An 18035-nucleotide genomic window follows, 5' to 3' on the forward strand; every position below is an offset into this window, starting at 1 on the left:
AAGGGCCATCCAGTCCAACCCCCTGCCAAGCAGGAAACACCATCAAAGCATTCCTGACAGATGGCTGTCAAGCCTCCGCTTAAAGACCTCCAAAGAAGGAGACTCCACCACACTCCTTGGCAGCAAATTCCACTGTTGAACAGCTCTTACTGTCAGGAATCTTATTTCTTGTAGCTTGAATCCATTGCTCTGTGTCCGTTTCTCTGGAGCAGCAGAAAACAACCTTTCACCCTCTTCTATATGACATTCTTTTATATATTTGAACATGGCTATCATATCACCCCTTAACCTTCTCTTCTCCAGGCTAAACATACCCAGCTCCCTAAGGGAGCTTGTAAGGCATTGTTTCCAGATGAGCATGTTTCAATTAATCTGAGTAGAAGAATTAAGTAACTGAATATTTATTTCTAGTAGCAAAAATGGTCCCCAGGGGTGGCTTTCACGACACACATAACTTATGGATGACCTTACCCCTTCCAATACAAATACATCATACAAACTAGTGTTAGTTATAGAAATTGGTGAATCTGTCAATTTCTGTTTCTCATTCCTCTAATCTTAAATTCAATCCTCTTCATTTACATACCCATAAGATGATTTTCAAAGCATTTTAGTGTGAATGTTCCTTAATATGTATATTTTTACATTGAATGTTGCCTAATATACATGGTTTTGTAAAGTTTTACCCAATATATAACATTTTATTGCTATTTTCACTAACATATGCATTTTCATGCACACTGTGGAGGACTGTGTTTTGGTTTGTCAATTGTTTCAGAAAAGTGCCAATTAACTAGGTTTGCCTTAAAGAGTGAAATGAATTGAATTTCTTATGCACCCTAGTTTGGCTGTTTTAAGCACCCCCCCCTTGATCCAATAACTTAAATCTGAAAATATAACTCAGGAAAAGGATACTACATTTACAGCCTCACTTTCCTTCTATGATGCAATTCAAGGTGGTATTCATAGGATTCCCAAATAATCTTCCAGTTCATCCCACATTGGCCAGATCTACACCTGCTTGGTTCTCATAAGGTTGCAGTGTCATGGGCCTTCAGAATGCCAGCTATTGCAGAAATAATGCCTGTCCAACACTATTCATCGTACATTAATTAGGGCAGAGTATAGAGATGGGATGGAAGGAAAACACAACAAAACTCTGCCCTATTTAATGTGCAGATCTTAAACTAAGTTGGAATGTAAATGGACTGAACAACAAAGTGAAGAGAAATAGGGTGGAGCACGAAATTTTAAAACAAAATCTTGATGTAATATGCCTCCAGGAAACACATGTTGCCAAAAAAAATGAATTTTTTTTGATGAGTAAAAAATTAGGGATGTAATTTATTTCGGCAGGCAATACCAAAAAGTGGTGTGGTATTCTATATTAAACCTGCTCTTAAACCAAAACTGATTCAAAAAGATGATAAAGGGAGAAAACTGGTAGTACAAATTAATGTACAGGGAGAAAAAATAATTCTGGTAGGAATATACGCTCCAAATGAAAATACACCATTTTTATTCAGGAACTTAGAAACAGATCTGTTAGATTTTGCGGACGAACGGGTAATAGTGATGGGGGACTTCAATGGAGTCCTGTCACTTCATTGTGATGGGACTCCATTGGACAGAAATGGACAGAATTTTCAAGAAAAAAGATATGAAGGAAGGAAGGATTCCCAAAACCTTTTTTGAAATGGTAGAAACATTAAATTTAGTGGATATTTGGAGAGTTAAGCATTTGTTTGTTGGCAGTTCACGTTTTTCTCTAATGTACATGGTAGCAGTGCCAGACTGGATGCGGCTTGGGTTTCTAAAGAATTAGAATCAAAAGTAAAGAAAATTGAAATAAAGCCAAGAACATTATCAGATCACAACCCTATAGGCTTCATTTTCATTTCCTGTAACAGTAACATACCAGAACGAAAATAACCACCAAAAATAAACAACTTGCAGATCCACAAATTCAAATTTTGCCCACCCTCATTAAAATTGGGTGCTGTCAAATGATCAATGAAGCTTTAGCAGACTGTGTTATACTGTATATAAGAAGTTGCAGCTGTGCTGAATAGCTATAGAAAGGAGCGGTTGGTGGACTCCAACTCGCATCAAATTATTTGGCCATGCTAACTAGGAAGCTAGAATCAGCAACATGTGGAGGGCCATAGCTTATCCACCTCTGCTACAGAGTGTTTATAATACTTTGTTGTATTGCAAATCTAAGACACACTGTTGCACAAGGGATATTTTTGCATAACATTCCCTTTTGTTGCATCCACAAAGGCATCTTGGCTGCACTTCCTTCATCCTCTCACCTCTTACACTAATTCCATGGCAGCAAATAAGGAGCTGAGATACATTGCGATCACAGAAACATTGTATGGGTGGACACCCCCCCTCCCATTTTAAGCCTCCCCTCCAGATTCCATGCATTGCCCCTCCCTTCCCAGAGTATGCAGGAAAAGCCCTTTCTCCTTTCAACAGGTAATTCTCATTCACCAGCTCGCTTCCTGAGCCGTTGTAATGTTAGTCACATATTACACACCGACGTAGCCTTTCTGCAGTCAAAACTAATTTCACGCTCACTGTCCAGGACTAACGGTGACAGATGTTTTGCAAAATGAAAGCCCATTAATCTGACTGTAGAATAATCCATTTTTCTATGGAAAGGGCCTGGCAGGCATCTCACAAATGGGGGATGTGTAAATCAGATAGCACCAGGAAGAGAAGCTCTCTTCATTTTGCCCAATCACAGAGAGGTGGCAGGGATGGGCAATTCTTCAACACTTCAAATGACAAGTCATCCTCTACTTGTTTGCCCCACACCCTCTTTACACGGTTGCATAGTGAATCTCTATCACACACACTGAGTAGCGTCATACAAGATCCACATTTTATTCTTTGTTATTTGTCTTTACTAAAATTCTGGATCCCTCCTACTAGAGTTGTGCCAAAACAGTTCAAACTTTCTATTTTTTCCTGGGGGGAAATAAGGTTGGCATGGAGGGGGAGCCAGATAAGAATTCCTCTGCTTTAGAGTTCATGAACGGAATTCATCTTCTTCCATTCCCCAGTCCAGGCAGCCCCTTTCCTCTCTCCCCTTCCCACTAATCCTCTATTCCCCTTCTCCCACTCCCACTCCCACTATACTGCCTCTAGCAGCAAGTAGGGAGAGGGAAGGGTCACTATAATTAGCTCCTATAATTCTTTCCCCCCAATGGTCCCTGTCAATGACAATGTCAGTAGCCCTTGGAAAAATGATGGTTAGCATTCATGTTCCATCAGTGCAAGAGTTTCTGCTTCTGAAATTTGACTTTCCCTCTTTTCCTCCCCCTGTGTTCCCCACACCCTCTCCAAATCTGCTCCATAGGGTTGAGAGAACCCATTGAACAGATTTGGGGGCATTCTGGAAGCAACTTGTTGTTTTCTGCATTAATTGGATGCTCTTTTCAAGCATGGTTGTCCCTAGTCAGAGGATGAAGCCTGCCAACTTTCAGAATGATATGGGCAGTGGTTCTCCCACAAGGGCAGGCTTTACTGTTTTGAGCTGGTAAAACAGAAATTACTTCACTTCCTCTAGTATTTTGTGGACAATCAGCCTGACAACCGGTGACATGATGAGGGAGGTGCCTCTGGGTTAGTTGGTAACAATAGGCTGTCAATGGGCAGCACAACTCAGAGTTTACTTGAGGGGCAATCTGGTAGAACTGAGGCCAGGGAGAGAAGGGTAGTATCAGAACTAGGGGAGATGATGATGATGATGATGATGATGATGATGATGATGATGATGATAAATAATTCAATGTAATCAAATCACAGAACCCTAAAACTGCAGAGAGGAGAATGGAACTTTGAACAAGCAAACTAAAAGTGGGAGGAAAAAAAACTAGGGGAAATAGAACCAGCAAACACACACAGCAGCAGCAAGAAGTCAGCACAAACCTAGTATAAATGAGCAAAAACAGATGGAATGAAAGGCACATTAAGGTAGGAGGTGTTTGTTGGAAAACATACCTGGGTCACCTCTGTTCTAGTTTTGCTGCACACAGAGCCAATGTGCACCCCTAGTATATACTCAGATAGATTTCCCTGTGAAAGACATGGTACAGAATTTTTCCATTTCTGGCGGTGCTCCCTCTGGTTCACATGGCTGGCAAGGAGCATGTAGTGGCCCAGTTCAGGCTGTGGAGTCTGCATTGCTGACCAGTTACGACCACAGAAATGAGGCATCCTTCTGGAAAAGGAGCCTGCTTTTTCAAGGGGGACACATTCAGTTATGTGCCATACTGGGATCACTGCTTATGGCCAAGTCCTTAGATGAGCACTGATCTGCTAGTATGATCCCTACTAGTATGAATATTTCATTGAAAATTATTTGCTGATGAAGACTTTATTCTGAAACAGTTGAACTATTCCGGATATACTGTTCTTTTGAGACTCCGGAAAGACGTCTTCTTTTGAGACTTTTGTGAGACGTCTTCCTTTGAGAGACAGCTTGGCATTCCTTGCTATTCATTGATTTGTTTGAAATCTTTGTTTGACTCTGATACATACCGTATAACAACCTGTACAGTCGTACCTCGGGTTAGGAACACCTCAGGTTAGGAACACCTCGGGTTACGAACTCCGCAAACCCGGAATATTTTCGCCGTGCTCGCACTCTGCGCATGCGCAGAAGCGGCACACACAGTTTGCACATGCGCAAAGCATGAAAATCACACTTTGCACATGCGCAAAATGGCGCTTCGGGTTATGACCATTTCGGGTTACAAACTGCATCCCAGAACAGATCGTGTTCGTAACCCAAGGTACCACTGTAGTTACTTGTATATTTTGTGAGATGTGTTGTATGATATATTCATCATTTTGAAGTGGCTTGTTCGTATATTTTGAATGACATCATAACCAATTGTATATCCACTAAGAGTTATTAGCCAACATATTGCGTTTCCATTTTTGTAGATTGTTACATTTTGCAACACAGGGGTTTGTGTTTGTTCAAGTCCTTAGATGAGCCTGGAAACTGTACCGGATTTCTCATCTGAGCTAGAAAGCAGAGCTACTCAATGTTCAAAAGTTGTGTTTGTGCAACCGATTTGTCAGAGGAAGAAAGCGCATATGCTGAAGAATATCCAGGGGGGGGGGAAGTAGTGTGCTGATTGCTGACTGATTTTCTGGCATTCTGCAAAAGTCTTTTACTGTCACAGATCAGTCGCAGCATACCTTATCAAGGTATGCTATATGCACACACAGACATACAAAGACATTCTCTACCATCTCAAGCTCTCCACTAAAGGAAGGGGGAACAGCAAATTTCTAATTGCATTGGCTACAAAAGGGGATTCATGTTGTGATGACTGCTGCATTACCGTCCCCAGCCAGGGACCAATCAGGCTGTCAGTGACAAACTTGTTCACCACAAAGACCCAGAAACCAATGCAAGCATCATTGCAAGTGGGGCATTATATCTGTTGGCTTTAACCAGGACACTATTTAGTTCAGATCTATGCCAAGGAGACCTAAAGGGGTATAGTCCCAAATGGCCAATTTACACCAGATTGGGACTTGATTAAACACACCATGTTTTCTTCATTACACCTTTGCACTAGAGGCCTGTCCAGGCAATTGTTTACTGTGCAACACATTTGTAGCTTTCATTCTGCTGTTGTCATGGATCCAAATCTCTCTACCACAAGTATTAATCCTGTTTTCCCTTCAATTAGTGCATCAGTTGGGGTAAATTGCATCCTCCCAAACTTCCTATGGCTATTGGTGTAAACAGGGACAATATTTTGTGTAGTGTGGAGCTGTAGGGTTCACTTCCTTGGGTAGAGGCCATTATTTGTGCTTTCCTTTTTAACATGGCCTCCATATTAATGTGCTACATTTCATGAGTGACACTAATGTGCTGGTATCTGCCAATTGTGACGAAAACTTTGTTGAGCCTGAGGGTCCCATTCCCTTCTGGGCAACTTTCTGGTGGGTGGGGCCAGAAGCTAAAGTAGGTGGAGCAACACAGGTACATATTTCCTTTGTGCAGCAGGAACTCCTGCACACTCCTCTCTATCTTTCATCTAGTTAAACAAGAGACAACACTGAGCATGTGAGGCTAGACCAGAGTGAGGTCTGGCCTGGGGAGAGGGAGGAATGGCATGGGAAGAGTTCTGGGAGCCAGACAGAGAGGACTGCATTGAGCTCCCAGGCCTGCAGGTCCTCACTCTGGTAATAGTGGGAATGTGTGTAATAGCATTCAAGTTGCCACATAAAAGCAAATCTATGGAACTGAAATTTAGGGCTGGTGGGGAATTTGCAAACACATCATTTCCCATATCTCTGGAAACAAAACAAAATATGTTATGCCTCCCAGCTTCATGAGGAAATTTCACAGCACTGTCAGGCAAGGAATGTCCATAGTGAGGACCTTTTTGTCTAAATTACACTTGCAAGTTAGGAAAAGGCATGTCCTACTTCTCTCAGCTACTCCTAGGTGTGCACCCGATTAGGCAGTTGTCACAACATAGAAGCCTTGCCTGGGACTTCCGCTTCCCCCACCCAAGCTGAACACAAGCAGACGTAGGCTCCTCCAACTTCAATCCTGTCCTGGGAGACCATGGAGCAAGAGATGTGGGGGCAGGAGGAAGAGGTGGGGCAGCCCTTGACTTTACACCAGCCTGACCTATTTCTTACTCTTTATGCACCTCTTTTTCACTGTCCAATCCTGCAGCTTCTCCTGCCTCTAACCCTCATCTCCTGGATGTCACATGTTCCCCCAGTTTTTCCAAGTCAGTCTCCAACCACCCTTCTCCTAGTGTCCATTCATCAGGATCTAGCCATCACTCCTCATTGTCCAGCCAGTCCCTGACAGGGAAGGTTGCATTTTGGGTACACTACACAGATCTGCTTCACTGTACACCTAAAACTGCTAACAGGAGATGTAGCTTCAGCTTCATTCTCTCTTCTTCTACTTGTTCGCTGGGGAGGGGGACTATACACTCCCTAATCCAGGCAGCTGTGATGTGCCAGTATCTCATGGGAACCAAGCCAGAACATAGGTGATGACATCTGTCATGCACCAAAGCTCATCAAAGAGAACTGAAAACTATGTAAAACTTCTGCATTGCAACAGCTCTGCTATGGAATATAAAATATTCTGCGGTCAACAGTAATGGCTTTGTTTAGAATTTTACCAGAATCTACCTAATCTAAGTTCTCAAAATCTTGCTTTTCATGTTCTAATTTGATCCAGTGGGCTTATTTACAGATACACTACAGAAAGGCTTCTTAATTTTGAGAATTATGACTGATTGGTGTCTGAGAAATCATATTTAGGCTCAGTTCCCCATTTCTAAAAGTGGAGCAATAACCATTACTGCAGGGGTTGCCAAAGTAGACCAACAAAGTCCCCTTTTCCTCATATTAGTCTTAAAAGAAGCACTCTATTGTTGCCAATAGACTAGGCTGTGGTGTGTGCTTGGTTGTGATGTGGGTGTAGGTGTTTGTGGTGCCTACCCCCACAAATATACTCATGGGCCCAAAAAGGTTGGTGACTGTTGAATTGCTCTAAGGCTGAATTAATTGTGGATTTTAAAACATCTGCCATATTAAGGGTAAAACTCTTTTCAGGCTACCCAAGGATGTGAGTGCTCGATATAGATGATTCCAATTTAAAAATGCATCTACAGTGGTACCTCATGTTACAGACGGGATCCGTTCCAGAGGCCCGTCCGTAACATGAAAAGCCCGCAACTTGAAGCGCCGTGTCTGCACAGGCGCGTGGTGCAATTTGGTCTTCTGTGCATGCGCAAGTGGCAGAACCTGGAAGTAACCCATGAGGTATGACTCTATCTATCATCTATCTATCTATCCATCATCTATCTATCCAAAAATAAATGAACATTGTATGATCCATTGGTCTGAAAGATACAACTTGCCCAATTAACATTTTTCAACAAGCTAGGTCTTTTGAGGTCAAGTGACACTTTCCATAAATATTAATACCTTTATATAAAAAGCCTAACATCTATCCTTGGATGAAAATGCACCATAAATGGCACAGTAGAGCTGGATAAGCCTCTGGCTGTAGGTAAATCAAATTTTAAAATGAGAGATTAACAAGTTATCAGTTTGTTGTAAAATTAAAACAGCACAAACAATCTTGTGCTTGGATGGTAAAATGCTTCTCTTCCAGATGAAATTAATATTGAGACAGGGATATACCATATTTTTCCATGTATAAGACTAGGTTTTTTCCCTAAAAAATAATGTCAAAAATTAGGGGGCATTTTATACATGGGGTCATCTCCCCCCATTTTCTTAAATCTGAGTCCCTCAAAATAGGGGGCATCTTATACATGGGGGTGTCTTATAGATGGGAAAATATGGTAGGTTGTTTGGGAAAGTTGTGAGGAATTAGGTTTGCCTATTCACATCTTGGGTCCATGTATATAAATTAAGGCTTTGGGGCAGGAAGTTGTAATGGTTATTCAGTCAATTAGTGGTCTCTTTAGATCTCCATCTTGTGTTATTGAATGGAGGAAGGAGGAGAGAAAGAAGTCCCAATTCTGACTCATAGGAAATTATTTATGCTGCAGATGCTATCTGCTGCTAAACTTTGCACAGCACAAAGTGATTGAAAGCAACAACAGTTCCTGCATCGAAAACAATGGCTTTTAAAACTTTCACCACTGTGCATAAACTTAGCGGGCAAGTTCAAAAAGTGAGAGGACTTAGTGAGATAAGTCAGTTCCACTATAATGGTAGCCCACAGTGAGTGCTGAAGGAGGTAGACATGTTTTATGGTGGTAGCAATTTTGAATTTCACAAGCTGCAAAAAGTGCTAGGAGAAACAAAATGGTGGCTGCTCCCATTCTCTTCCTCTAAAAGAATTTGGCCTCATCCCCCAAATCCCAATTGCTAAGATATACAGTAAATACAAGTCACTGAAAAAATGGCCCTTATCAATTCAGTGCAGCCTCGGTGTGTGTACAGTGGCAAAATAGGTGGGGAGGGGTAGAGAAAAGGGATTTGAAAACTGAAGCAAACTGCAAATGCACAGCATTTAAGCCAAATTCAGAAATTTACAAAAAAAAATGGAATAATCAAGGGTCCTTAATTCATTATTACCACTTCAGAAATAAGACCAGATAATGCAAAACTTTGGAATCTTGATAGAAGTTTCCAGAGCAAGAGAATTTTGAAAGCATCCCTAATCAACACACACCATAATGGGGTGATGGGGACCAGAGTGCTATTTCCTTTTTCCTGTTTGTCTTGCTAATTTTCAAAATTTTACCTGATATGGTAATTTCCTGTTGGGTCAAGTGTTATGACATTTGCAAATGCTCTGTGTATATTTCCACTTTAACATGCCAATTGCTCTAAAAAATTTTTTAAAAATTTATGCTGTAAAATCATATTCAGAAAGTGTTTAATGAAATTTAACCAACAAAAGGGGGGGGAATACTACCATGCTGCAAATATGGTTGCATTTGGGGACCTTCTGTCACAGAGGCTCTGGGATATTGATAAAAGCTGAGAGGCAAGAAGCTGCTCTTAATGAGCAGAGCTGGAGGAGGAAGAAAAAGGAGGTGCAGAGTGGCTGCTAATGGGTTTGTGTAGGCAGCAGCCACTGTCATGATGCTCCCACTGGAGTACTTACCAATGCTTTCTATTTAAAACAATAAACCTGCCTCCATTGACTAAATCAAAAGTGGCTTAGGCAGGGCACAACGTTTCAAGGACAGTGGATGCTGTCCCTAGAGAGAGGCTCTCACTGAGCCCTGTATAGGTCTCCTCAAATGTGGTAGCTCAGGCTGGAAGATTATTCATTCCAAATGGTGCTGATACTTAGGTGAAGAACATGTCAACCTTTTACTCCATTTGTGGGTGATAACTCCAATTTTGAGATATATTCTAAGCTATAACCATGTGACAAAGCTTTCTGGAGTCTCCTATTTCCTCACGACAGTTGGTATCTTGACTGAGGGCAAAGGGAGCTGGTCTGAGAGAATATCTGCATCAGGTATTGGACTGTATGTCAAGGAGACATTGTACTACCTTCCTGGCTCACTTAAAGTACCATTCTCTGATGTTCCAGGGAGCCAATCAGCCTTGGATTCCTCAGGGTCACTTTTTTTTACTTTGCCCTCTTGGACATCTCCTATATCTCCTTTCTTGCATCCTTCCCCTTTCTGCCCACCTCAGCCTCAATCAACTTCCTATATATGTCATAGGAAGTAACCGTATACTGAATCAGATCATTGTCCCATCTCTTTCAGTCCTATTGACCCTGACCAGAAGCAGGTCTCCAGGATATCTCTGACTAGAGATGCTTGAGATTGAACCTAGGACTTTAGCCCCCCAAAAAACCACTCATCTTACAGAGTTCCCCCACTTTTGTTTTACTGATGACTGCAATAAAAGAAACACCTGTCTGTCTGTGGGTCTGGTACTCCACCTCAACCCAGCATGCTCCAGTGTATCCAAGTGAAATGATGGGCATAAAAGGAACCCATGCGGGCGATGCTGAACAGGGATGCAGATACACTACATGGAATCCATGGCTATAGGTCAGGCTTCCTCAACCTCGGCCCTCCAGATGTTTTGAGACTAAAATTACCATTATCCCTGACCACTGGTCCTGCTAGCTAGGGATCATGGGAGTTGCAGGCCAAAAACATCTGGAGGGCCAAGGTTGAGGAAGCCTGCTATAGATGCTTTTCTTGATCAAAATTGTTGTGTTAGTCTAGTATAGAGATGGGCCATATTATCCAGCAGAAAGCTGTCAGAGGTTATATTCCAATAGCAGTGGGACCATACCCCAAAGTGGACAAAGCTGGGCCAACAAACAATCACAAATATTACCCATGGGAAAAGAGGCATATATTTAATTCACAGAAACTCCACATACATTTTTTCCATACACTTTTTTTGGGGGGGGGCTCTCCAACACCCTTCATCAGTCCCCAGAACTTAGCAGCCACCATGGAAGAATGCATATGTCCCTTTCCCCAGGCTGATGAGGGTTGAGCCTGGAAAGCAGCCGTTGCATCTGCAATGAAGCAGCTCAGATTGGGAGCCTATATAGGAGCTGGAAGCTCCACCGCTTCCTGGTTCCTAACCAGGCTCTGATCTAAGCAAATGCTTCCAGGCACTTCTCCTTCCTCCCAGGTAGCCTCATGTGCTCCTGCCCAGGCACTTAGTGGTGGCTCTAAAGTCCCTACATGGATAGCTATATCCAGGGCAGTCCCGAGCAGGTCGGGCGCCCTGGCGCTGAGCGGCGGAGATCACTCCGGCGCCCCCGCCCTCGCAGGGTGCAGCATGGCTTCTGCCCGGCTTTGCTGCACAGTGCCCCACCTACCAGCCCTGGCGCCCCACACCACCGGGACTCTACCTAGAGCCGGCCCTGGCTATATCCTGCTCCTATAGCCCTGCAAATTGTGTGCCTGAGAACCAGACAGGCAGCTGGTGTGGGAACCTCTAGTCCTGGGGCAGGGATGTCTGAATCCAGTGGCTCTTTGGGGTCCCTAATAGTGTGGAGATCTGCTAGGAGTCCTGTCCTCCTAAGTTCTGATTAGGGTTGAACTGTTGCAACAAATAATGCCAGTGCACATCTGAACTGCTAAGCCCAAGCTGTTCTAAATTAAACCCTCTGTTTATAGGCGCTCCTGATTTTGGATTAATTTGCCTGTGCAGTCAAAACCTATATTGCCCTTGGTGGACTTCATGCCTCTTTTCCTGCCTTTGTGTTGGAACAGCATGGGGTCCTGGTCACCTGGGCAGAATACCCAATTATCACTTTCGTTATTTATTATCACCATGAGCCTTTGCTAAAGAAACAAAAGGAACAAGGAGCACCGGATTATTCCCCTCCCCTGCTTGCCATATATCTGAAAGCGCAGGCGATAAATAGTGGAATAGACAATGATGATGCTATTTGGCTTCTGCCTTATCAGCACAGGAAATTGTCTCTTTCTTTAGATCCTCGGTTATTGCTATTTCTGTAATCCACCGGGATCTGTTAGGATAAGAGGCTCCTCTGAGAAAGGGCTTGGGGGACTTGTTAGAATAATCTGCTGCCTCCGTGTAAAGTTGTAGACACAGGGTGGGAAAAATTAATAAAATAACACTGAGATCTCATCAGTTGCTCCCTCGGGAGAAAAGAATGAGGCAATTTCACTTGGGCACACAGATCAAAAAGCCACTTTCATGCAGATGCTGTGAAGAAGCAAACAGGGTGCAATTTCAGCTCCACACAGTGCAGAGGCGCATGTACACACCCACACCACACACTCCCACAACTTGAATGCTTTTCAAAAGCTACCTAGATAGGAGACTGTCAGAACAGGGAATGTAATAATATTTCTACTACAAGCACACCTTGAAGCCCCAGATTAGTTCCAAGGCCCCATTTACGCTATGGAGACAAAAGATGCAGTACCTGCCTTGAATATTTCACATTCTCCTTTACCAAGAGACAATGAATAAGGGATTGTGCTTCTCAGTCTTAAGGGGGAAGAAATATGAAACAAAATGTCTACAAAAGTGAGTGTCCAGAGCAGGAATCCGAAATCCACCTCTTCTCAATTAGCACAGTTGTATTCTTGAAATGATCGTGACTGGCTGGTATTTTCCTGATTTGACCTGAACTCTTAAGGATCTGTTAAACACAACACTTCTGCATTTACAGTTTCTTCCACCTATTTCCTGAGTTTGACTGCAATCCAATGGCCACTACAGCTACAGACCATCATGACAAATGTCCAAAGTTAACGAGTGAAACATCAGTGCATCGTCTCCAGACCAAGCACAAGTGTTAGGTGATGAACTTTAGTTTCAGAACTTTATTTCAGAATGTTTCTGTTCCATTCAATAAACATTCCCCAACAGCTTCCTGGGTCTCTGGTCATAAAATTATCTGGATTACACACTTTAACTTCTGTGGACTCCCAAATCTCATCTTCTAAATATGGGCATCTTACTTAAGTCTGCCCAAAGTAGCAACACATTTTCTTGTTAATAGAGAGTTTGATGTCCCTGTTGCGCCCTTCACTTTAGGGCTTTTCTCCCTGCCCCTGTGCTGGCAATTAAACACTGCTGTGTAAATGCATCCTGCTGCTATCTTCCTTCAAAACCATTACACTATTACCTAGACTTCTTAATGCTCATTGTCGTCGTCCCCTTTAGTTCAGCTTTAATGCTAATTAATAGTCAGTTTCTTACCTTCCAAGTCCCGGACTGCAGAATCCAGGACCGGCAGCCGTGTGACACCGGACGTTGCGTCGACGTAACTTCCGGTGTCACTTTGCCCTTCTATGGGCACCAAAAATGGCCACTGCCGGCTTCGAAAGTCACTTCTACGCATGTCAGGAAGTGCGTTGACGCAACTTCCGGTGTCGCTCCGCCCATCTATGGGCACCAAAAATGGGCGCTGCCGACACTGGAAGTAGCGTCTATGCACTTCCGGACATGCGTAGATGCGACTTTTGAAGCCGGCGGCGGCCATTTTTGGTGCCCGTAGAAGGGCAAATCAGAAAAAAATTGCCGCCGGCAGGAGAAAATGACGGAGAAAAACGGGAGACGAAGTGATACGGGGGACCACCGGGAAAAGGTAAGTAAAAACGGGGGTTTCCCAGGGAAAACGGGGTACTTGGCAGCTATGGTCAGTTTTGAATTTACAGAAACAAATGATACAACAGCTGCTAGAGTCCATCAGCACCAAACAATAACTAGTGTTTGGTGCACATACTATGAGATGTGGTAACACAGGGGTGTGCAAGTACCTCCATTTGTTCGAAATTATCTCTCTCCGCACATCTGCCTGTTAGGCTATTGTAGATCAAGGATGGGGAATCTGCAGCCCTCCAGTTGCCACTGGATTCCAACTCCCACCAGTCCCAGCCAGCATGGTCAATGGTCAGGCACTATAGGATATGTAAAAAAATAACCAGGGGATCTTCCCCTCTGATGTAAATATTTCACATAGAAAATGGCAACCCCAATGATAGGGCAATTGTGTTACACAGCTGAAAATGGCACAATATAAACAAAGCCTTTTTGTGGGGGTATGCATCAATAACCCTGGAGACATTTCTCAGGGATCAGCTATTGGCATCTTGGAAAAGCAATGATTTTTGAGTCCTCCTTTGCCTGGAATGGACATGATGCTCTCAACATGCTATGAAATGCAAGAAGAGTGGATTGGACATGACCGAGAGTGGACCCCTTTTGGGTAGATAGCCATGGAAATTCCCATCTCCCTCCCCACCACCAAGCTTTTCCCATAATCCTAGCAACATTTTTGATATTGGCAACTGATTCCATCAATCAGAAGTCCTGGAAGATTTCACAGTCACTCATCCACACTTCTGTTTGTCCTATGATTTCTAAGGATGGATAAATGATTTCTACAAGCTGACATTGACTCTGATTCAGCCGTAAACAGAGGGTTTTCTTGGGCAAAGTGCTGGGACAAAAGAAAAACCTCTTGGACCCCTGCCTAGAAGGCACCGGGTGGGGGGGGGGTGGAAGCATGGATGAGCCATTAGTCACACTTCATCCAGGTTTGGTAGACTTAAGGGGACATAAATATGTAATAGTTACTATGCATATTTGTTTTACTTGCAGTTCCACTGCATCTTGAGTAGTAAACATCTCAGGGAGTTCACTAGCCTTGGACAAGACTGTACAAAACTTGTACAAAGTGGGCTGGGAAATAACTGGTTACAGTCTTAAATGGGCCTCAGAGAAAGGATCTGAGTAGACTGTGGGATGTCAAAACTCACAAAAGGATCAAAGTGCTGTGATAACAAAGATTTTGCAAGAGTATAAAGCATTCTTTGCTCAAAGTTGATGCTGAAAGCAATAGACAGATATGTAACAGATCTTATAAATGCAACTGTGGAATGCTCTCCCCAGGGAGGCTCGCGTGGCACCTTCATCACGTATCTTTGGGCACCAGGCGAAAATGTTTCTCTTCAACCAGGTGTTCAGCTGTTTAACACCCTATGGCTTTTAAAATGTGTTTGTGGGAGGGGTGGTTAGTTGCTTTTTTGTTTTGTTTCATTATGTATTTTGTATTCCCATTTTGCATTTTTCTGGGATAATAATAATAATAATAATAATAATAATAATAATAATAATAATAATAGCTAGTGTTTTTATTCTATTTTTTTAGGTAAATCTACTTTTAAGCTGTCCCCCTTACAACAGTTAGCAATGACAAGCTGTCCAACTGAGCAGGTTTGGTATCTCCCAAGGAGAAGGGCTCTGGTTGGCTACCTTGAGAAGGATGTTTGTTCCTGGTTGCACACAAAGAGCAGAAAACCTCAGCAAGGTGGTCTGTTGTGTGGGCTCCAAAGGGAGCCAGGAACATTGTTACGATAGCCTCTAATCAGCTTGTTAGCTGCCTAATAGAAGAGGAACACTGTATATTACAAGCCCCCAAAGTGAGGCAAAGCTTCATGTCGAATTGCAACTTGACAGCTAGCTTTCGGCAGCCCTAAATTATCCCATGACAAGCTGCAGTGAGGAGGTGAGCAACCTTGCGCATAATCTACAGTCATTATCATTTCCATCTTTATTACCCACAGTATGCTGAGCACATTAAACTAGCTTTAAGGGAGCTTTTGTTTTGGGAAATAATTTCTTAGGAAACCTGCTTTCTTGTTAGCATCTCCCCTGCCATTTCATCAAAATGGAAAACCTGCTCGATTTGTTTTTTCACCCCCTGTCTTTTTTTTTTAGTGGACAACCTTAGCATGGCACCAGATTAATTTTGGACCATAAGATTGATCAGCAATTGAAATCACATGCATGGGTTGGAGCTGATATCCGGATCTAACAATGCACCACACCGGTCTCATGGCATATCCTCACAAAGAAAAATCTTGCTTGATGTGCACAGGCAGATCCTGTTCCTGGGGCTTAATTTGAAACAAGGCTCAGAGCCAGAACTAGTTCTGAATGCCAGAAGCATGGCCTGGAACACATGCAGAAATAATAAAGATGAGTGCAATTGAAGCGGAGCATTTGCCCCTATTGTTAGAGGCTGCTTCACACGTGACATTTTTTCATGTCTACACACAGAACGCTTTACGTTGTATACCCCACAAAGTCATGTATGAATTCTCAAGTGTGAATCTTCAGTAAATCCGCTTTCACCAGTGTGCAATGTGTGAAGAAGTACAAAATAGCACAGTTTACACAGCTAGGATTAATGGTAAGGCCTTCTAGATGACAGTTGCTTCCAGGTACAAAACCAGCATCTATTTATTTCCTTTCCTTTTTAAAAACAAACCCACTAAAATAGGGTTGGCTGACCTGTGGCCCTCAAGATGTGGCTGAATTATGACTCTTACCAGCCCCAGCCAGCATGGCCAATGTAAAGGATAATGGGAGTTCAGTACCATGTGGAGGGTCGCAGGCTAGCCACACCTACACTAAAAACTCCTCCTTCTGTGTGGCATGAAACTTAATGGATGCTATTTCAGGTGCTTCCAGGTGGGTGTTTATTGTGGAAGGGTGTTGCTCATGCATACAATTCTTTTTCAGTATCCACAGGATTCAATCGGCAACAAAACGCCAGTTCCTATTCTTCCCCATTTAATCTGGATTTATCCTGGAGAAAATCCCAAAGCTTAAAATAAACAGCAACCTGTTGCCAATTGTCCATTTGCTATGTCTGCATGACTGTTTGCAGTATTAAGCTCCCATCTGGAAGCACCCTTCCCCAAAGCTTTGGTTGAATCGGTAAAAGCCGAGGACATCGGGGGCATATTTAGTGCACAGCTCTACTGAAAGCACAAGATCGCTAAGTGTCACTTAGGCAATACAGAAAAGAGGCAGAGAGATACCATAGATACCACAGAGAAACAGATAATTACTATATCAGACTCTATTTTTTTCCCTTTTTGGAGATTGTATCTTACCCACACAGCTCACAAAATGACACTTGTAAAGGATAACAGACACCTAGAGTAACACATACACACACAGCAATTGAGAATGTTTCATTCTGTTCTTCCAAGCAGAAGCCTACAAGCCACACATTATGAAGTGTAGGAGTAAAAACTGCACGGGCTGCGGTTCAGCATTGCTAGCAGCCACCAGGTACACCTTGAGAAGAATCTTAAGTGAAGATGAGCAATAAGGGCATTGGCTGCTGTACCTTGAGGAGGAGGAAAAGGGACTGTAGTTACTGTAGGACACAAGCAGCACAGTCAGGGGCGAAGGAGGCGTTGTGACACCTGGGGTGGGCGTCACTACGTACGATGCATATGCCATATGTAGTGACACCGCACATGCGCTGTATAGCGGTTTGCCGCCGGCGCCACTCCAGCACCGTACGGATGGTACCAGGATCCCTCCGTCACCGCCACAGCCGCGAATGGAGGATCCTCCACATGTGGCTGTGCAATGGCTGCTCACGCTGCTGCAAGCCCCCATGGGGTGACTTCTTGTCACCCCCACAGACATGTAACCCAGGGTGTACCACCCCCACGCCCCCTGTTGCGACACCACTGAGCACAGTGGCATTGACCCTACTTCTGCTGCTTGAGAAAGCAACCGCCTCTCTCTAACTAAGAGGAGAGAGCTGTAGCTACAGAATAGCTGGCAACTACATATTTAAAAGGCTGTGTGCCATCATAATGTGCTTCCACTTTCTATAGGGGATCATGGCAGTCACAAACCCTCTCAATTCCCCATTACTATATCACAATGTAATCAGAGGCACCAACTTCTCGAGATGATTGACGGGGCCTGACGGGACATCCTGACGTTGCATGAGCAATGTTGTGCAATGTCCTGGCCTCGTGCATGCAACGTCACATGACATCCTGGTGTCATGTTCACAATGTTACGCAACATCCTGACATCATGCAAGCAACGTTGTGAGGAGCCAGGGGGTGGAGTCAAATGCCCTCTGAACATTGAGGGGCCCCAGCCCCCTCAAAAAGAAACATTGGGAAGTCCAAAGTGCCTCGGCCCCTAGGAGCTGGCACCTATTAACGTATTTTAACTTTATGCACATGTCG

The 18035-nt window shown here is 43.5% G+C and overlaps 1 protein-coding gene across 1 annotated transcript in view; it reads right to left on the minus strand.

Annotated features, from left to right (window-relative positions):
* Nucleotides 1–18035, minus strand: part of GRM4 (glutamate metabotropic receptor 4) — a 241850-nt gene that overhangs the window by 13189 nt on the left and 210626 nt on the right. The window lies entirely within an intron of this gene.

The sequence above is a fragment of the Zootoca vivipara genome, chromosome 7 (genome assembly GCF_963506605.1).
Source record: "Zootoca vivipara chromosome 7, rZooViv1.1, whole genome shotgun sequence".
Classification (NCBI taxonomy): domain Eukaryota; kingdom Metazoa; phylum Chordata; class Lepidosauria; order Squamata; family Lacertidae; genus Zootoca; species Zootoca vivipara.